Genomic DNA, 7,232 nt, shown 5'->3' with positions numbered 1-7,232 from the left:
TGTCCACCTCCACTCCATTTATTATCCTAAATTAGATGCACCTGTTTGAGGTCGTTAGCTGCATAAAGACACCTGTCCACCCCATACAATCAGTAAGAATCCAACTACTAACATGGCCAAGACCAAAGAGCTGTCCAAAGACACTAGAGACAAAATTGTACACCTCAACAAGGCTGGAAAGGGCTACGGGGAAATTGCCAAGCAGCTTGGTGAAAAAAGGTCCACTGTTGGAGCAATCATTAGAAAATGGAAGAAGCTAAACATGACTGTCAATCTCCCTCGGACTGGGGCTCCATGCAAGATCTCACCTCGTGGGGTCTCAGTGATCCTAAGAAAGGTGAGAAATCAGCCCAGAACTACACGGGAGGAGCTGGTCAATGACCTGAAAAGAGCTGGGACCACTGTTTCCAAGGTTACTGTTGGTAATACACTAAGACGTCATGGTTTGAAATCATGCATGGCACGGAAGGTTCCCCTGCTTAAACCAGCACATGTCAAGGCCGGTCTTAAGTTTGCCAATGACCATTTGGATGATCCAGAGGAGTCATGGGAGAAAGTCATGTGGTCAGATGTGACCAAAATAGAACTTTTTGGTCATAATTCCACTAACCGTGTTTGGAGGAAGAAGAATGATGAGTACCATCCCAAGAACACCATCCCTAGTGTGAAGCATGGGGGTGGTAGCATCATGCTTTGGGGGTGTTTTTCTGCACATGGGACGGGGCGACTGCACTGTATTAAGGAGAGGATGACCGGGGCCATGTATTGCGAGATTTTGGGGAACAACCTCCTTCCCTCAGTTAGAGCATTGAAGATGGGTCGAGACTGGGTCTTCCAACATGACAATGACCCGAAGCACACAGCCAGGATAACCAAGGAGTGGCTCTGTAAGAAGCATATCAAGGTTCTGGCGTGGCCTAGCCAGTCTCCAGACCTAAACCCAATAGAGAATCTTTGGAGGGAGCTCAAACTCCGTGTTTCTCAGCGACAGCCCAGAAACCAGACAGATCTAGAGAAGATCTGTGTGGAGGAGTGGGCCAAAATCCCTCCTGCAGTGTGTGCAAACCTGGTGAAAAACTACAGGAAATGTTAGACCTCTGTAATTGCAAACAAAGGCTACTGTACCAAATATTAACAGGTGTTCAAATACTTATTTGCAGCTGTATCATACAAATAAATAGTAGAAAAATCATACATTGTGATTTCTGGAATTTTTTTAAATTTTTTTTTTAGATTATGTCTCAGTGGACATGCACCTACAATGACAATTTCAGACCCTTCCATGATTTCTAAGTGGGAGAGCTTGCAAAATAGCAGGGTGTTCAAATACTTATTTTCCTCACTGTATAGTGTTTGTAACAGAACATTTATTCCTGCTTTCCGTCACAGTGGACAGGCATTGGTTTTTTGTTACTATTAAAAATACCAGACTCCAAATATATAAATACTTTTCTGAGGCTGTGGAGGCATGACAGATGACTGCCAACATATAATATTTATTCAAACAATCAAAGACTATAAGTCTTTACGCTCACTGACATTTACTTCCAAATGGAAATTCTATTTTCTTCAGACTTTTCGCTACAGGTTAAATCTGGACTCCAGTGCTGAACTTCACTGTAGTGACATTTATGACTTGTTTATTCACATTTTTATCTTCATATACGTGGTGTAATATCTTTAAATACTTCTTTGGGTTTCAGGTGTAGTGATTTTAACATTTTCTGTCAATGTCGTATTTTTCATCATTGTGTTGATCACAGTTTTGACTCATCAGTTTTCTCTGGTAAAATAAACAAAACTAAGAACCATTACTGAAATGAAACAGTCTTAGGAAATGGTGGCATTCTATTTGTAGTATAGAAATACGATACCAGCTCAACAGTACTGTACATTCACGCGTCATGTGTGATTTTCCGTTTACTGTATAGTGACAGTTTTACATATACAACTATCTGACACTATCTCACTGCCAGTTTCCACTGCAGATCCACTGAAGTTCTCTTTTGGCAGCTGCTCACCGATGTTTTGATAGATTTGTCAGAAGTATTGATTTATGTTCTTAGTGCCACATATTGATATCATTAATGTGTGTTGTCCCTTTATCATATAGAGTTAAACTCGCCCAACATATCTGTTCAACAGTGGCACACAATCGGGTTTTTATTCAGCCCGGATGTCGGTTGTTACTCAGGAAGGAAAATACAGCCAAGCTAGTAAATTATGACATGAACCAAACACAGACTGAAGTTTCTCTTTTCTGAAAACCTTTTTGGTAAAATAGCAAATTTGAAATCCACCATGTTTCGTGTCCTCAAGTGTTGTTTTGTCATGTACTACTGAACTGATTCTTCTGGAAATGCACAAAATACAGCAATAAACTTTATTTTTTGTGTGCGAATAGTGCAGAAAATACGTTTTGTTTTGATGTCAGTAGTTTATATTCATGGCAGTACTTAAAATTATGTAAAAATAAAAGACAATGTGTATGCTTCACAGTGTATTACAAAAAGTATAGCTGCATGCTCAGCTTATTAAAATGTTGCCTTCCTGAATAAAATGTCTCATAATAATAGCTGCTGATTCCCTCTCTTGACTTTATCTGCATACAGTGTTTTAGTGTCGGAGAGAAAGCCACTCCAGGCAGACAGTAGTTACACATGAAGCAGGTGGAGCTTAAAAACCACAAATTTACCAATTTGACCCATTCTTACCAAACACTTTCAGTACGTAAAAGCATGCAGCACTGATCCATCACACTTGCAGAGTTGGTGTCAGGTTGGAAGTAATTTTAGTGTATCAATGACCCAAGTAAATCAGATATAACTACCAATCCCAATCAGTTTTTTCTGTATAGTTTATGTGGTGTTGTCTCTCTGAGACTGTATACAGGGTCCCAGGTGCTGGTTCAGCATTTAATACAATGCAACGTATGAACACCGCAGAATCTGTACAATTAGCACTTTGATTTTTGTATATAGAGCCCCCAGAAAGGCTGAAGTCAGCCCCATTGCAGTATGGCAGCTTGTATCTGCTTGTCTTACTGATTAAGGTTTCAACTAATACAGCTAAACAAGACAGTCACTTTCATTTCATGATAAAGAGAGAAACAGAAAGAGAGAGCTGACTAAATGAGCGGCCATCTATTTTTTCTCACAGCTTATGTAAACGGGTAAACCCCCAGGAAAAGTCATATATTCCCTTCAATTTAATATTTTTATAGTCATTTGACGATGGAAACAAAAAAGTCATGTCAGTTACAAGCTCTTATGTAATCACAGACCAGTCTGGATTACCAACTGGGCAAAGCACGAGCCCAGACAAGGTTATTTGGAAATTTACAACTGTATAATATTAACTGAAAAGGTTAGTTTTTACCTGATGCATATTCCTGAACAAATGTGTTTAATCAAATTACCACAGATTAAATGACGCATAGCTAACCGGGGCCAGGTAGTACGACAAACTGGTGGATTTCTGGGGCTTGAGGGAAAATATAAATGAAGCTGCCATGCACAGCATAGTCTGCTGCATATGCTTGGTTCATGAATAGCACATAAAAATAACACAGTATGTACTCTACAATGCACAGAGACTGGGAAGCAGGAGGAATCAGAGGGTCATTAAAAGTCTAATTTTTGAGAAAATAGAATCCCCAGTATTCGCCTTTCTTGTAGAGGGATAAAGTGACAAAACCCCCTTGAATAAATTAAATCAGGAAGCTCAGTTAAAACAACTAACTATTAAAGTTGGACTGTGACTTTCCATGGATGTTCCCTGGGAACCTTCATCAGTTTCATCCTTCTTGTTAACAGTAGCCGACCCTTCAACTGTAGTAGTCTAGCTCCTGAGTTACAATGAGGGGCCCTTCTTCCCTTTCAGAGCCCTGAGTGGAAATATAAACAATCCCCTCAGGACATATGAAAATATTTATTGTCCCATCTTTTTTTCATAAAGAAGTTTAATTACCTTGTTAAAAATTCATAAAATGACATCTACTCTTTCTTAATTTTTAAAAATCTGGATCAATAAATACAATTATTGTTCATTTTTAAGTTTAACTGCAAGATGTCTCCTACTTCACTGAAAAAATACATTCTCATTCGGCATCATACTTGGGTAAGTGGCTTAAAAAACACACATTCTGCACACATTTTGTGCAGTGAAGGTTAAATGTCCAAGTGAAGTAGCAATAAGCAAAGTCTCTTTTTTGAGTGGAAGGTGGATTTTAATTTGTGACACTATCCCTTTTGCATATGTGGTGTGTCTGCTCAGTATTTGAAGGAGCAAATGCCTCTGAAGAAGGAACCCTTAAAATAATCACTAAAGTAAACTGTTGCCATTTCCTTGAGGTGAAGCTGGACTTCAGTGTCTTTTGTTTGTGAGCATCTGTGCTGCTACCTTTTGCACTGCCACAAGCAAATAACGTGTCTGCACTTTGCACAACATTACACCCACCTCTACAGTAACGTGGTTTCTCATAAACAAACCAAGCATTTCCATAACTGTGCTATGAGCGGTTGCATCGTCTAACAGTAACATTTAAATGATGAATGCAGACAAGGACAAACGGTTCAACTAAGGAGTGAGTTTTCTTTCCAACACTGTTTTACTGGAAGAATTTTCAGAGGCCTGAAGTGGTCAAAAAAATCACTATTAAAACTATTAAAAAATAAACACATTTGTGTAATGGAAGAAAAATGCATAGGGCCTATATTTTTCCTTTTATACCTTTAATAATCATTTTATCCCTGTAACCCATCTTGTAACCCCTCACATTAGTCTTTGGGGTCCTCAGCTTTGGAACCACTGCCAGTCGCGGAAGAAGCGTTCAAATACTTTACTTAGGCAAAAGTACCAATACAACAATGTATAAATACTTCAGAAGAAGTAAAGAAGTAGAAGTTCAGAAATATTATTATGTACTCAGTGTGCTTATAGTATGTATTGTGTTCAATTCTATTTCTGTCACAAGAAACAGGAGTTTGGACTCAGATTTATAAGCTGTTGTTTAGTTAGTGAGATTTTATTAACAACACGAGTGACTAAATAATAAATAATTATTCATTTAGCTGACGCTTTTATCCAAAGCGACTTACAATTGCTATATACGTCAGAGGTCGCACACCTCTGGAGCACCTAGGGGTTAAGTGTCTTGCTCAGAGACACATTGGTGGATGTCGCAGTGGGAATTGAACCACACTAGAGACATGTGTCTTATCCACTCCTCCATCACCACCCCAAACTTATTTGTGACAGTGAAGCAGTCAAAAGTCAAAACAAGGTACATCCAGAACAAAAGATGATTGTCCATCTAATCCAAACAGTACAGAATCCATGAGACAAAGAACGATCTGTTGACACATTGGAGACATGAGAGACCAAAAAACCGCATTAAGTGAAACATAGCCAACCACTAAAATATACAGGCGAGGAGAAGTGCAGGTGCTACACATTAGGGCAGGTGCAAACAATCAACCCAGAAACACAAGGACAGGAAGTAAAACAAGATAAGAACACTAGGGGCAGACAAAACTAAAAAGTAAAACAGGAAACACTGAAAACATAAAACACCAACAACCCAGACCAGTGACAGTATGAAAAGTTGAAGTACTCCTTCAGCAGTGAAATGCCCTCTGTGACCAATATATTATTATATGTGACAATATCAGATTGTTAATTCTGATACATAAGTGGGTAAGAAATTACGTACTACAAAAACAATGTTCTGATGCACAAATTGTTGTTTTATTTTATTTTCTAAATGGCTTTTTTTGTAAAACACTGGATTATTTAGCCTCTTTGGACCAAAATTATGATTTAAATAAAAACATGTGAGAAGTTTAGAGGAGAAATGTTTCCTTGGTGGAAGGGGGTGGTGAGTGCAGTGGATAAGATGCATACCTTTGGTGTGGGAGACCCAGGTTCAACTCCCCACTGTGTCCCTAAGCAAGACACTTAGTTACTCCAGAGGCATGCAACCTCTGACATATATAGCAATTGTAAGTCACTTTGGATAAAAGCATCAGCTAAATGTAAGTGGAACTGCCAATAACAACTGATAAAGGGTCCCAACTCCCAATAGACACAGCTTTTTGTATGCTGTTCCAGGCAAAACAAAGTTTGGGAATCACTGTTGTAATCTCTAACAATGCATTGTATTTTATAAACTTCTTTGTTTTATATTTAACATACTTATCTGTGAAATAACTAGTAACTGTCTAATGATTGTAGTGAAGTATTTTAAAAAGTACCAAAAATTTACTTCCTTTCCACCACTGATCACCAACTCATTTCAGCCGTCTTCTTTCTACCTGCCTGCTTTGCCACTTTGGACTTGGTTTCCTAATTAAAATACCTGCCTATTTTGTCTAATTTGACTCCACAAGCCGTCGTTACACCTATCTTTTTTACTCATTAAATAATAACCAAATTTGTTTAACGGTGGCAATTCTGTGCAAAGGTAGATACCAGACAACACAAAGATTTCCAGTTGTATCAGTGGCTTTAAAGCCGAACTGAAAAGCTACTCAGTGTTGTAACCTCTGTCTCTGTGTTTTATTGGCTTTGTATACAATTGTTTTTGCTTCTGTCTTAAATACACTCGATGATGCCATGGTAGGTAGCTTTAAGCTAATTCTAGTACAATTCTGGTACAATCCATCAAATAGTAACCTTTGTGTATAATATTGCACATGTACCTTTGCAAATATGATCAATCCTTTAGGCAATATTATCAGGAAATATTCCATAAACTTTCATTGTTATGCAGATGATACTCAGTTATATCTATCGATCAAGCCAGATGAAACTCATCAGTTAGCTAAACTTCAAATGTGCCTTCATGATGTTAAAACCTGGATGACCTGTAATTTTCTAATGTTAAACTCAGATAAAACTGAAGTTATTGTTCTGGGGGCCTAAGGACCTCCGTGACGCATTAACTAAGATAAGTAAGTTTCCCTTGATGGCATCGCCCTGGCCTCCAGCACCACTGTGAGGAATCTTGGTTATCTTTGATCAGGACATGTTGTTTAAGTCTCACATTAAGCAAATTTCAAGGACCGCCTTTTTTCACCTACGAAATATTGCGAAAATCAGGAATATCCTGTCTAAAAATGATGCAGAAAAACTAGTCCATGCATTTGTTACTTCTAGGCTGGATTACTGCAATTCTTTATTATCAGGCTGCTTGAAAAAGTCCATTAAGACTCTTCAGCTGATCCAGAATG

The sequence above is a fragment of the Micropterus dolomieu genome, linkage group LG05, assembly GCF_021292245.1.
Source record: "Micropterus dolomieu isolate WLL.071019.BEF.003 ecotype Adirondacks linkage group LG05, ASM2129224v1, whole genome shotgun sequence".
Lineage (NCBI taxonomy): Eukaryota > Metazoa > Chordata > Actinopteri > Centrarchiformes > Centrarchidae > Micropterus > Micropterus dolomieu.
This window is presented reverse-complemented; position numbering follows the sequence as displayed.